Below are 14752 nucleotides of genomic sequence, written 5' to 3'. Positions count from 1 at the left end.
CCAGTCAGACAAAATCAAAGTCAGTTTGCTGTAGAGATATATGTATCTCCATGTTTATCAGAGCCCTATGCATAATAGACAAATGAGGCTATCAGCCTAATTGCCCATCAATGGATGAATGGACAGAGAAAATGTGGTATGCAAACATAATGGAGTTTTGTTTTGCCAGGCAATTAAGAAAAATGAAAGCTGGATGCCAGTGGTGTATACCTAAAATCCTAGCTACTCATGAAGCTGAGACCTGGAGGATCAAGGTTTGAAGCCAGCCAGAGCAGTAATGTCTTCAAGACTCCATCCTCAAACAGCAAAAAGTTGGGTGAGTGATGTGGCACAACTAGTAGAGTGCCAGACATAAGTAAGAAAACTGGGCAAGGGTGCAAAGTCCTGAAATCAAGCTTTGTACTAGAAAGGGGGGGGGAGGGAAGGGAAGGGAGGGAGGGAGGATGGGAGGGAGGGAGGGAAAGAGGGAAGGAGGGAGGGAAGGAAGGGAAGGAGGGAGGGAAAGAAGGAAGGGAAGGGAAGGGAAGGAAGGAAGGAAGGAAGGAAGGAAGGAAGGAAGGAAGGAAGGAAGGAAGGAAGGAAGGAAGTTCTGTTATTATTATGTTATTTGCAGGGAAATGGATGCACTGGGTATCATGATGCTGAGTGAAATAAGCCTCTTCCATAGTGACAGCTATCACATGTTTTCTCTCATTTGAGGACACTAGAAGGAAACAAAACAATACAACCAACATGACAAAGCCCAGGTCATTAAAGTAAAAGGAAGACCAAAAGTCAAGGGAGAGGCTGTGAAAGTAATAAACATATGTTTATGTGTACATATATACAAATGTACCTATAAAACAGATGTATGTGCATGTGTAACAAGATTATATATATTATATAGATATATGTATATGTATATGTATATCTATAAAAAAAATCTATTCCAGGAGTCTTTAGCTCCCGTTTGACATGAGGAGAAAGAAATCTCTTTCTCTTTCCCTCTCTTTCTAACTATGTCTCCTTAATTTGCCACTTTAAAATTTAATCCACTATAAACCACTCTGTACCCTCAACCCAAAGTTAAACGATTCTTGCCTAATTCAGCTAACACGGGTTCAAAGTGTACAATCTGAAAAGGAAAGCAGGATGTAGTTGATTTCTTTGCATTTCCTTGGCACATTCCCCTCTTTCTTCCTAGATTTTCCTTGACCAATTGGGGAGAAGCTATAAAAAGGGATTCAAGAGAAGAGTAGAGGTTTTCAAAGTCCGCAGGGTACAATGTGGTAAGAAGCTTTGTTTTGTCTTCCACACTCAAATTCTAGCTAGAGATGTAGAAGTGTTTTATGATCATTACCATTACTATTTTGTACCACTAGTGGGGTTCTTGCTTTGCTTTCTAGCTCAAGGCTGATGCTCTTCCACTTGAGCTGCATCTCTAGTGCAGGTTTTTGCTGGTTAATTGGAGATAAGAATCTTGAGCATTTGTCTGCCTGGGTTGGATTCGCACCTTGATCTGCAGATCTCAGCCTCCTGAGTAGCTGGGATTGCAGGTGTGAGCACTGCATTATTGCTATGCATACAGCTTGTAAATCCCAATACAGCTCGTGGTATCTAGCAACCCACAGTGCTGTTGTGGCCCCCTGCTCTCTCCCGAGTCATGCTCCTGGGTAAGGTTTCCTCTACAGGCGTCCATAAAATCTTGAGAAATTTCTGTATCTATTTTGGTTTTAATTGACTCTGGATGTGCGTCCTGTTTTTAAACATGCTACTTTGTTCAAGCTTTCCTCTTTAGAATAGTTATGAGTCAGATACCTATAATGTCCTTGAACTCAAGGGAGCATCTGTCTAACTCTCTAACTGGCTCTTTTCAAATATGCCACTTGCTGTATTAAGATGAGAGCCAGGCCTTATGTGCCAATGATTCACACCTGTAGTTCTAGCTACTCAGGAGGCTGAGACTATCAAGGTTTGAAAACAGTCTGAGCAGACAAGTCCTTGAGACTCTATCTTCAATTAATCAACCAAAAGCCAGGCTGGAAGTATGGCTCAAATGATAGATTGCCATCCACAAGCAAGAATGCTGAATGAGAGTGCAAGGGCTTGAGTTCAAGGCCCAGTACAGGAACAAAAAGAAGGAGAAGGAGAAAAAGAAGGAAGAAAAGAAAAAGGAGGGGCAGGAGGAGGAAAGGAAGAAGAAGAAGAGAAGGAGGGAAGGGAAGAAGGGAGGGAAAAAAGGAGGGAGGGAGGGAGGGAGGGAAGGAACGAGGGAAGGAAGGAAGGAACTAAGGGTGCTTCGTCTTGAAATAAACATACCTGGACAGAGAAATGTTATGGATTCTCCAAGTCTGTGTTTAGAGAAATACTTTTCTTCTATAATGATTTCCTAGCCTGGATTCATACAGCTTGAAGAGAATGATAATCTAAGAAATATATAACCACTCTCATATTCTCTTACAATATATGGCAAAGCTGCAAATGCAAGACTATGAGACTTTGGCTGAAATTTAGAGACAGTATGTGAAAGCATGGTTAACATCTTTTTACACACACACACACACACACACACACAGATGCACACACATACATACATGCCTCACATATTATTTATTGTCCACATTCCACAATTTGAATCATTAAAAATATACAATGCAAGTCTCAACACATATCAAAGATGTGCGTGTTACACACATTGTTCTTGTATATCTATTCAAAAAGATTTGAAATCAATAAAGAAGAAGATAAAACCTACCCTCACAGGATTGGAAAATGTAAAACACAATTTTAAATTTCCATGTCAAAAGAAAGAATAAAAAATAGAAAATAATTAAAATGGGATTACAAAAGCCCTATTTGTAAAAAAAACTTGTATATGTATAATTTAAAAGACATTTAGATACATATTATAAAAAAAAACTTGACCCATACTAAGTAAAAGTTTTAACCTTTACTAAACCTTTACTAGCTCTTCGCTTACAGATTTTTTTTATTGGATTATGTATACCCTGTATATCTTTTTTTGGAAAAACCATGCCTAGCACAAACTTTTCTGCTTTGGTTGGCTTAAAAGCAGGAGCCATTATTATTCACCTTATTTTCACATTATTAAACCAACAAATTTTTTTTTTTCAAACCAACAAATTCTTAAAAGCAGTTTATTCTCTTTAATAAGCTAGGAAACACATCAAGTTATCTTTCTCGCATCGGAACTTACAACAACAACAGCAAAAGTCTAGAAAAATTCAGTTCCTTAAGAATGAAGAGTCTTTTGGGACAAAGGGTGAACCAGTGCCACAGTGATGCTCATTAGACACTATGTAGAAAACAAACTTTGCAGCTTGTGGGGGGGGGGGTAGAGGGAGGGGAATGGGAGAAAATGAGGGAGGGGGGTATCACTGTTCAAAAAGAAATGTACTCATATAACCTTCCTTATGTAACTGTAAGCCATCAGTCTGGGCCAGGAATCGACTCTCTAGGCTTTGGACTCCCTCTACTGGCCTACAGAAAAAAATTCCTAGAAACAATAGAAAAAAATATTAATAGATACCCAATAAAGATGTTTACAACGTCTCAGAAGTGCTCAGATTGCTGTTACTTCAAGTGGAGCTTCTGTAATAGTGAACAGCTGAGCTACTGAATGTTTCTAGAGGCTGCCCTTTGCTTCCGCCTGCATCTCTCTCCATTCTCTCCACTCTGCACATCATCTCTCCACTCAGAGGATGCTAACAAAAATGACACAGAATATTTCAGATGTGCGGCACCACCCTAGCAAGTGTGAGGCCCTGTATTCAAACCCCAATACTGCCAAAACTACATATATATTTCCAAACTGAGATGATCATAAATGAAATTTACAGAACTGGGGAATGACATGAGTTAGTCTGCCATTGTGTGATTAAGGAAGTAAAACAAACTTATTTATGACAAGAAGAGAATTTATCTTCCATGTTTATCTCTTGATAGTCAATATGTATGTTTCCAGGCTCATTTAGATTGCTTATTTAATGTCCATGCACTTTCTTAATAAATGAGTTAAACCTTTCGATTTTCTTGTAAAGTGTGTAATTATTGGCTTAACTGTCAGGATACCATGCAACTTAAATCAATCCATGTTTATTGAATATGTTAGAACTTTGATCTGGACCAAGAAATAAGGCTTCTGCTTGTATAATCTACTGTTTGGAGAAGAAGTTGTTGTTGTTGTTTTGTAATTTCATGAAAATGGAGAAGAGCACAAAAGCATGGTAGTGCATAGGTGATGTGCTAATAATGCGGTAATAATTCTGGCCATGCCAGCATCATGCCAAGTCTGGTCAGAGTGGGCTCAGAGAACTTGGTTGGAGACTTCTGCCAGCTGGGAACTTTGAATACTCTTTGTGCCTCAGACACCAACACTGTAAAATGGAGAAAGTGATCATGTCCCCCATTTTATTGTGATGGCAACACATTGTATAAAGTGCTTGGATCAGTGCCTAAGAATTAGAAATCATGCACTGACATTAAGTTGTAACTATGATGACATTGTGATTAGATTGCTTGTGACACACACCATGTTAGCTTGCATGATCTTTATTTACTGGCTGAAATCTAGACCCAAAATAAGAACCACACATGTTTATGTCAGCCACATTTATTATTTAAAAACAAACAAACAAGAAGGAGACTGGGCTGTGGTCCCACACTAGGGAGCTTGTACATTTTCACTTCGACCCTCACACACAAAACAAAATGGCTGAATGAATGAATACTCAACAACTTCTTAAATCAGAAGATTGAGGTCACACCTTTTAGAGCAAATGGTTGTCCCCAAAATTGAACAGAGACGAAAGTTTTGAGAACTGTAACGTAAAGCAAGGGCAGAAACTCCCTTCTTGGACAGCCAGTACTGGTAGGAAATTAAGCTGTAATGGATAAATTGTTAGAGGGTCAATGCACAGAATCTTGACAGTGAAAACCTCCAAGGACTCCTACTCTCAACCTCTTCCACTCCCACTTTTGTGAATTTAACATCGACCAAACAGTTCTCAGAGGAAAAATCTCTCATGCTTCTAGCAGAAAGCCAGAAAAAGTAAGCAAGAGCTTTCTGTCTCCCTTAACAAAAGTCTGCCCACAGGGAAACTATCTTACCAGAAGCTAGCTCACCTGGAAAAGGGTAACTCTAGCTCTAGTTCCCTCCAGCCCAACTCTCCCTCTAATGGAATCAAGAGTAAATTACAACTGAGACGTGTGTGTGTTTGTGTGTGTGTGTGTGTGTGTGTGTGTGTGTGTGTGTGTGTACATATTTTTTTTGGGGGGGTCCGGTCATGGGGCCTGAACTCTGGGCCTGGGCGCTGTCCCTCAGCTCTTCAGCTCAAGGCTAGCACTCTACCACTGAGCCACCTTCCCAGCCTCCTGAGACATATTTATAAAGTTCATTGTCCAGGGACACAAGTTCACTAGAAAATAAAGACTAAATTGTATGGCTAAAAGATAAATCCCCTCATTTCACATCTTACTGTTCTGTCAGGAGGTCTCCAGTAAAAAAAAAAGGGGGATGACACCTGAAGGAACTGTGAATCTCAGACCTTCTCTTCTCAGGGAACCCCAAGACAACAGTCGCAGCCCCATACATACATCAGAGGTTTTGGAATGATCACACTCAGAATTGATAGTAAGTCTGATTGCTATGGTTAAGGTAAATCAGAGGCAATGGCTTTGTGTGCTTCCCAGTAGACTGGACTTGAATGAGGAAAGAATTCATATGAGTAAAAATTATACATTTTTTAATGACTGTCACTGGCATAGACAGTCCCGTGATGGATCTTGGTAAATTGAAAACCTTCTCAGAAGGATTTGTTATCCTAGGTATCTATACTGACATTAGTGAGCCATGGGAAAAGGTCAAAATGCCAAGGTCAGTAAGAACTTGGAAGAAGTTGTCTCTAACACTTACAGAGGACATGAAGGGTTCAAGACTGCCGTGGAGGAAGTAACTACAGATGTGGCAAGAGATCTAGCATTAGATCTGGAGCTTGAATATTTGACTGTATGGCTGAGACTTCATGATAAGGAAAGGGAAAGTAGGGCTGGGAAGGTGGCTCAGTGGTAGAGTGCTTGCCTTGCATGCATGAGGCCCTGAGTTTGTAAAGTAGGAAAAAAAGCCACAAGTGGCGCTGTGGCTCAAGTGGTAGAGCGCTAGCCTTGAGCTGAAGAGCTGAGGGACAGCACCCAGGCCCAGAGTTCAGGCCCCATGACCAGACCCCCCCCCCCAAAAAAAGATAAGGAAAGTAAATTCTTGAAATAGAAATTGCTCTTAGAAAACATACTATGAATATTGCTGAAATGATAACACAAAATTTAGACGATGACATAAGCTTTGTTCTTCTTGTTTTTGTTTGTGCTAGTCCTAGGTGTTGAATTCAAGGCTTGGGTGCTACCTTTGTAATTTTTGCTCAAGGCTAGTGCTTTATCACTCAAGCCATAGCTCCACTTCTGACGTCTTCAGTAGTTAATTGGAAATAAATGTCTTATGAATTTTCCTGCTCAAGCTGGCTTCAAATTGTAATTCTCAGATCTCAACTTCCTGTGTAGCTAGGATTACAGGCATGAGCTACCAGTGTCCAGCTAGGATATAATTTTAGTGAAGTCAATAACTGGATCTGAGAGGATTGACTCCAATTTTGGGACAGTGCAACTGAGTCCACACGGCATTAAACAGCATTAAGGAAGAGTGAATTGATGCAACAAACCTCATTGTTGTCTTTTTGAACAACCATCACACTACCCCAACCTTCAACAACCATCAACTCTGATCAGTTCACAGACATCAACATCAACACCCTCCACCAGGGGAAAGAACGAGACTCTGTGAAGCCTCAGATGGTCATTAACATTTGAGGATGATAAAATATGGATATTTGAGATATTGTACTACAGAGTATAAACGTAACTTTTGTATGTATTAGAAAACTAAAAAATAAGCATATGACTTACTTGATTGTGATATTTGCTTCATTATAGTGGCATGAAACTGAACTTATAATACCTTCAAAGTATGACTGTAAAAAGATGAAAATACACACAGGCCTACACTAATCAGAAGCTGGAGTGCCTATGTTAATGCTACACAATGCAAGGTTCAGAGCAAGAAGAATTTTCCAAAATAAGGATATGCAAAATATCAAAGGATTTGTGTATCTAAGAAGATAGCCAATCCCAATTTGTATGAACCTCACAGCGAAACCTCAAAACACATGACCCAGAAACTGGTAAAGCTATAGAGAGAAACAAACGAATCCCCTATTGTAATTAGTGACTTCAATATCAGCAAACGGTCAGCTCCAACAAACAGAAAATCAGTCAGGACTTAGTTGAATTGAACAGTATCATCCATCAATTGAACAAGGGACATTCATAAAATGTCTCAACAGCAGCATGATACACATTCTTCTCAAGCTGACATGGGGCATTTCCCATTCTAGGCTCCATTCTGGACCATATAGTGTACCTTAGAAAATTTGAAAGGATGGAAATCATAAAATACTATACAGTCCAAACTCAATAGAATTAAGGTTTCAATCAATAATACAAAGATACCCCAAAAATACTCCCAAATGTTGACGGCATACAACAACACAAAGAAGTCTCATGAGATACAGAACATATTTTAACTCAAGGAAAATCAAAACAGAACTTATCAGAATTTGTGCAGTGTAGCATACACAGTGCTCAAAGGTAAAGGCATAGCTTTAAATGCATCTGCTAGAAAAGAAGAAAGCCCTGAAAGTCAATAATCTAAGTTCCACTTTAGAAAAATAGAAAGATAGGAGCAAACTAAATCCAACGTAAAAAAAAAAAAGACTAGAAATAAAATTTAAAATACCTACATAAATATCAGTAATCCCAAATGTTGGTCCATAAAGTAATCAGTATAATGATAGACCTCAAGCCAAGCTAACTTAGAGAAACAGAAAGAAGACATAAGTTACTAATATCAGAAATGGATCATAACTGAATGTTTAACAGCTTTATTTCTAATTTCCCCAAATGTTCAAGCAACCAAGATATCCTTTGATGGGTAAATGGATAAGGAAATCATGGTACATTCGCGCAATGGAGTATTTTTTCAGCAATAAAAGAACTAAGTCACCAAACCACAAACAGACAGGGAGACATCTCACATGCATATTGCTACGTATAAGAAATAAATTTGAGCAGAGCTGCATACTGTTTGATTCCAATATTATGGAACAGGAAAAATTATGTGGATCATAAAAACTTAGCAGGTTGAATGAGCTCAGGATGTGGGAAGTAGGGTTGGATAAATGGAATCCAAGAGAACTTGTGGGCAGGAACACTTGCCGAATGACGCTCTAATGGTGGAAACATGACACCCCATAGAACATACAAATTCGAGTGAAATGTGATGCACACTAAAGCTTTTATTCAATAATGCGTCAATACTGATGCATCCATTGCAACAAATGCTCCACATTAATTCAAGATATTTACAGTATAGGAAATTGGGCATAGTGGTCAATATATGGAAACCTTAATTGCCTGCAGAATATTCCCAATTTTGTGAAATTGTTCTAAAATAAAGACTATTAATTAAAAGAATCAGGGACATAAAAAGAGACGGAAGTGGAGCTGTTGGTCAAGTGGTAGGGATGGCACCCAAGCCCTGAGTTCAAGCCCCATAGTACATGGTGGAGAGGGAGAGGGAGAGAAAGAGACTGAGTATGACACCAAGTAGGGATGGAGATACACAGAGAGAGAGAGAGAGAAAGAGAGAGAGAGAGAGAGAGAGAGAGAGAGAGAGAGAGAGAGAGAGAGAGAGAGAGAGAGAGAGAGAGAGAGAGAGAAACAAAGATTTGGAATTTAGGACACTTAACAAAGATTCAATCCATATTCTTCCATTAATAGTTTGCGTAGAGTTTGGCCCTTACTAGTTTTTGAAGCCAGAAAACAACAACAACAACAACAATATTTGCCTTCTAGAATTATTTGGGGTTCAAGTGAGCTACTAAGCAGAAACAAAGATCTAAAAACAGTAACAATCCCCTGCATACAGTAGAAAACAAGATGAAAATAAATACAAAGCAAACAAGAAATAATAATGTAAGAGTAGATCTGAATTAAACAAAGATTAGTAAATGATAAGTAAAATAATCAAAAAGAGAAGTTGATTCTTTGAGGGGATAAACAAAAAATGGACAAACTTGTAGCTCAGTTGACCGAGAAAAATATTAAGTAGCATTAAAGACTTTACTATTGACTTTACAGAAACAAAAGGGATTATGGCATATCATTAGCAAAATTCCAGAGTTATAGGATTTGATATAGGATTCACTTTTAAAGAATTTATACTATATACATGCTTGCACATGTAGAAAAGGACATCTATCACAGAATGCATGATAGGAAAAGATTAGTGAACCAAATGCTCAGTAATTGTTATAAGTTAAAGGAAATCTAATTTACTTAAAAAAGAGAATATGCATCTCTTTATTACTGGAATTCTAGAGTGATGGGGAACAGGCTCCAAGATATATGCCTACGTGTGCACATGTATATATAGTACACACATATGTGCACATGTATATATGGTACATATATATGTGTACATGTATATATGATACATATATATGATACATATATATATATATATATAGTGTGTGTGTGTGTGTGTGTGTGTGTGTGTGTGTGTGTGTGTGTAATTCAGGGAGGATTTGGCTATATAATTTGTAAGACCAAGTACAAAAACAAATGTGAATTAGTCATTTGAGAAGATGATGAGCTTTGGGAGTGGTTAGAAAGTGAAATTAAAGTTCTAGAAAAAGATCAGGGAGCAAGACACAGAATTGAGGGTTTCTGTTAAAGCTCAAGAGTCAATTCTCGTTTAGGAGTCGAGAGTGTGCTTTGAGAGTAGCAGTCCTTCAAAGCAATGGACAGAGAGTCCAAGGGTGTTGGAATGAATGAACGTGGGAGGAGGGTGGAGGGAGGTGGGGTGTGTATGAGAAGAGAGATGGGGGCCGTTAGGGCAGCGGAGGTGATACACTGTGACTCCTACAATCCAGAGGCTCAACATGTGCAGCCTGCTTGCTGTTGCTGCCTTTCTCAGTTGCAAGAATGTGATGTGAGCCCTGGTGTTGGCTTTCAGGGGGATGAATCCAGAGATTGTAGGACTTTACAATCCTTCACATTGAAATGTGACCAAGCAGCCTTTGTTAAAGATACGGCTCATGACATCCATGTAAAATAGGCATTTCTCCAAGAAGACTGCAAGGAAACTAGCTGAAAGCAACATACCCTGTAAGAGAAAAGGAGCAGTCAAAAGAAACAAAAGAACTTATTAGAGCAGTATCATGGATCCAAGGGATGACAGGGTCTTGCAAAGTGATGGCTTTTGTCCAAAACAGTAACAGTACAGAGTATGAGATCAGCCAGCTGCTTTTACTCTTCTCCCTGAAGCTGTATCAGAAAGGTTGAGCCCTTCTCATGCAGCACTGTGTACTTAGGACGCCCTTCCTGTGGTCTCCCCTGTCCTTTGTGTGCACATCTGAGGAACACCAGCATTCTCATTCTCTGGGTATGTATCTTGTTTGCTGCTTGTCTATTCCTTCAGGGAAGAAATTAGTTTGTCCTGTTTCTGGCCATGTCTTCTAGTGTAGAGTTTTACTCAATGAATGTCAGTTGTGTGCATATTTTGAAATACTTCCAGGAATTATGACATGTGTAGAAATTAAGCTGCAGATGATACATAATGCATAAGCCTATAAACTCTGTACAGACTCTGAACTCTCAGATCACATTTCTGAGGCCAAATTTAATTGGCTCACATGAAGGAAAATGAATTTTATGTATATGAAGAAAATGAAGAACTTAATTATCTCTGCCATCGTATTTTTGAGAGAATCAAGATGATGAGTCTTTTGGAAAGGAATGATAGGAGCATTCTGCAGAGTCAGCAACTGCAGTGCAGAGATACAACTTCTTGGTTCTTAACACATTCATGGATCCACTCCGTGCAAAGGCGGGCTGTGTGCTTACTGAGAGCCTGGAACTAACACGGCGAATACAGTGCGAGAGTGACGCAAAGCAAAACCAAACAGAAAAGGTTGCTCATGAAGCTCATTTCCACAATGCAGGAGATGGACAAACAGCACATAGACTTAGGTTGTAACATCATTGGGATGTGCCAAGTGCTGTGAAGACAAAGTAGAGTGCTTATCGAGATGGCCTCTTTAGGACACAAATGACTGGAGGGTGCAGCCAGTATGAAGCCAGGGAAGAGATGCAAATGGCCCAAGATATGAATGGGCTGTTTACCTTTGACCAAGAGCAAGAATGGGCCAGCAAGGTGGGGCCCAGTCATTGAAAAACCAGTTGGAAACAACAAGGGTGGGGAGCTTCCCTAGTTGGTGAGGGCTGGCTGGAGGAAGTAGGTCGTGTGGGTGGGCCCTAGACTGAGGCCTTCGGAGCCTGCCTTTCCTCCTCCAAGCTTTCTGATTACCGAATGCTGGGCAGCTTGTGTACAGCTGCTTCCATCCAGGGTGGTCTGCCTTAGTGAATAACAAAGCCAAGCCACAGTGCACTGCAACTTCGGAAGCTGTGAACACAGGGGAATCTTTCCTCTCTTGATTTTTTTCTCAGACTTTATGCATAGCAACGAAAGCAAATGAATGCTCACAGATCTTTTTTTTTTTTTTTTTTTTACAAATACATATTTTATGAAGATAATTCTTTTCTTCTTTGGGCAGTATTGGGGTTTTAAACTGAGGGCCTCACACTTGCTAAATTGGTGATCTACCACTTGGGCCACTCCACCAGTTTTCTCTGTGTGTGTGTGTGTGTGTGTGTGTGTGTGTGTGTGTGAGAGAGAGAGAGAGAGAGAGAGAGAGAGAGAGAGAGAGAGAGAGAGAGGGAGAGAGAGATAGGCCTGCCCAGCCTGGATTTCAATCCTCCTATTTGCACTTCCCTTTGCCATTGGATGACAGGCATCCTCTCAGCTATTCTTTGAGAGGCCTGTACTGGCCTTCAACCATCATCTTCTAGTCTCTGCCTCTCAAGTAGCTAGGGTTACAGACTTAAGCCATTGGGTCCAGCTTAGCTCTTCTTTAAAGAAAATTCAAATGAAGCTCTGTAACAATGATTATATGTGTACAGGGGGCAGGTGGAAGGCAGGTACTGGAAACTTTACAGTATAATTTGTATGCAAAACTTGCATACAAGTTATCTCCTGGAATAATAATATTTCCACACACAGTTCTTTTGAAGTTCAAATTAAGTGGTATGTAAAAGACTACATTGTAAATGTAAGTCAGGATCAACAACATTCAAGGCCATCTTATAGTCTTACTTATTGTTGATTTCGGTCTCTTTGTCTATCTAGTAGATTCAGAATTAGTCCCTAACGAAGAAAAGTCTATCTGAACTGTTGAATGTTCCCTACTTGGAATTATGTTCTTTTAAAGTGTCTTGTGATGAGATAAATTTGGATTTAGGTTAGACTCTAAATGTGATCACAGACACACATTTATTAAGAGAAAGGCAGGGGATATTTGAACCAAGCTAAGGAGCTTTTGAGGCACTGGAAGCAGGAATAGGGGCCAGAGAATTCTCCCCTAGAGTCTTCGGAGAGGCCCTACTGGCAATTTGATCTTTGACTACTGGCTTCTGGAACTGTGAAAGCACGAATTTCTGTTTTTATACAATTTGTTGTAATAATATCATCTCCACCCTGTTCACGGCTCAACGCTTCCATCATACCCCTGCTTTCACTGTATTTGATGTTGGTATAATTTGTGGAGGGGAAGGGAAAAAACAAATCGTTTAAATAGGGATACAGGTGGACCCATTGCAGCAATGAGATGTACAAGACGTTATGTCAAAAAAACGAACTTTACAACTTTGGTCGGGGAGTGGAAGGGTAGGAGGGTGTGGGGGGGGTGGGAGATGGGAAGGGATGGGAAGGGGAAACAAAGGAGGAGGCAACAGTGCTTGATAAGAAATGTACTCATTACCCTGCCCATGTAATTGTAGCCCCTCTGTATGGCATTTTCACAATAAAAACAAAACAAAACAAAATTCCATCATCTCAGTATTAGTCATTCTTGTTTTGTCCCTGCAGGTGCTACAGGCAGACAGAAGTTAAACTATGATTGAAAACTAAAGACAAAGTCAGTTGTCAGTCTCCCTTCCTCCCCACTGCCACATGCTACTTCTCATTTCTAGCAGAATGGAATCCAAAGTCTTTGTCATGCCTACAAGGCTAGATCTTACCAGGCCTCTGCTAAGTCTCTGCCCTCGTTTTGTGTGTGTGTGTGTGTGTGTGTGTGTGTGTGTGTGTGTGTGTGTGTGTCCTGGGGTTTGAATTCAGGTCCTTGAAGTTGTTCCTGAGCTTTTATGCTCAGGGCTAGTGCTGTACCACTTGAGATACAGCTCCACTTCTGGCTTTTTGATGGTTCGTTGGATAAGAGTCTCATGTATGTTCCTGCCTGGGCTGGCTTTGAACCACAGCCCTCACATCTCAGCCTCCTGAATAGCTAGGATGACAGGTAGAAAGCCACCTGTGCTGAATCTCCCCTCATTTTTTTTTTTACTACTCATTCACTTGCTTCCTGGTCTGCATTTGTGCCAAACACACATCTTCCGCAACACTTTTCACACTCTTCCTTCTGTCCAGAAAATCACAGCCTGCCTCATGATCTTAGCCCAGCTCTTGCTTCTGAAGAGAAGACCTGGCCGGCTCATCCTATCCAAATTGGCTGACTAGAATTACTGTGTCACATCATTCTCTTGTCTTTCCTTGTTTATTTGCTTTTTCATAGCCTCTGTCCTATTAAGAGGAAAAGATCCACTACATCCACCCCAGGGGACCACGTGGAGGCAGGCAGGCACAGGACAAAGATGATTACAAGGTTTATTAGAGGAGCCCTATTTTCCCTAGAGTGAGCACGTGGCAGCCTCCACTATATAGGTAGCAGCAAGGTCTGGGGGGTAGGAAGTGAGGTAGATGGGAGCTCAGGTGGGTCTGGGTGGAGAGAGGGGAAGAACTCCAGGGCAGGGAGGAGCTGAGGTCTGGGTGGAGTTGAGGACCAATGGGCATAATGCATTCATACCTAAGTGTCAAGATCTTGTCTATCCTGTTCTTTATAGCATTTCTAGTACCAGTGTTCAGCATGCTACAGACACTAATAAATGTTTGTTGCACGAATGAAGAAACAAAAACACCTTATTGTCATTAAGGGTGTGGACCAAAGGAGATGCAGATAGTATCTACTTTCAGCACCACCCCAAACAGCACTTACTGAACAGAGTAATCCAGGAGGAGGCCACCTACACTTGTTCTCAGTGCTTAGGAGTTGCCACCAAAGGGAACAACCCATGTGGCTGCAAAGCTATATCTGCAGCTAAAATTGTTAAATACTATTAATTTTCAGCAAGGTATTTTTCAGTGCTTATGGTTGACAAATTCAGGAGATATACTAATATTAAAACTATATATACTTTCCTGAATCAACGAATATGAAAACTGAACCAAAGCTACTCTTTTTCATGTTTTTTTCTTTTCTTTTCCTCTCTCTGTCTCTGTCTCTGTCTCTCTTTCTCTCTCTCTCTTTATGTGTGTGTCAGTTATAGGACTTGAGTTCATGGCCTGAACACTATCCCTGAGCTCTTTTACTATCTCAAGGCTAGCACTCTACCACTTTGAGTCACAGATCCACTTCTAGTTTTCTGGTGGTCCACTGGAGATACGTTGCATGGATTTTCCTGCCCAGGCTGCCTT

The sequence above is a fragment of the Dipodomys merriami genome, unplaced genomic scaffold (genome assembly GCF_024711535.1).
Source record: "Dipodomys merriami isolate MVZ:Mamm:240054 unplaced genomic scaffold, mDipMer1.0.p SCAF_24, whole genome shotgun sequence".
Taxonomy (NCBI): Eukaryota; Metazoa; Chordata; class Mammalia; order Rodentia; family Heteromyidae; genus Dipodomys; species Dipodomys merriami.
The sequence above is the reverse complement of the archived record's forward strand: the minus strand, read 5'-3'. Positions refer to the sequence as shown.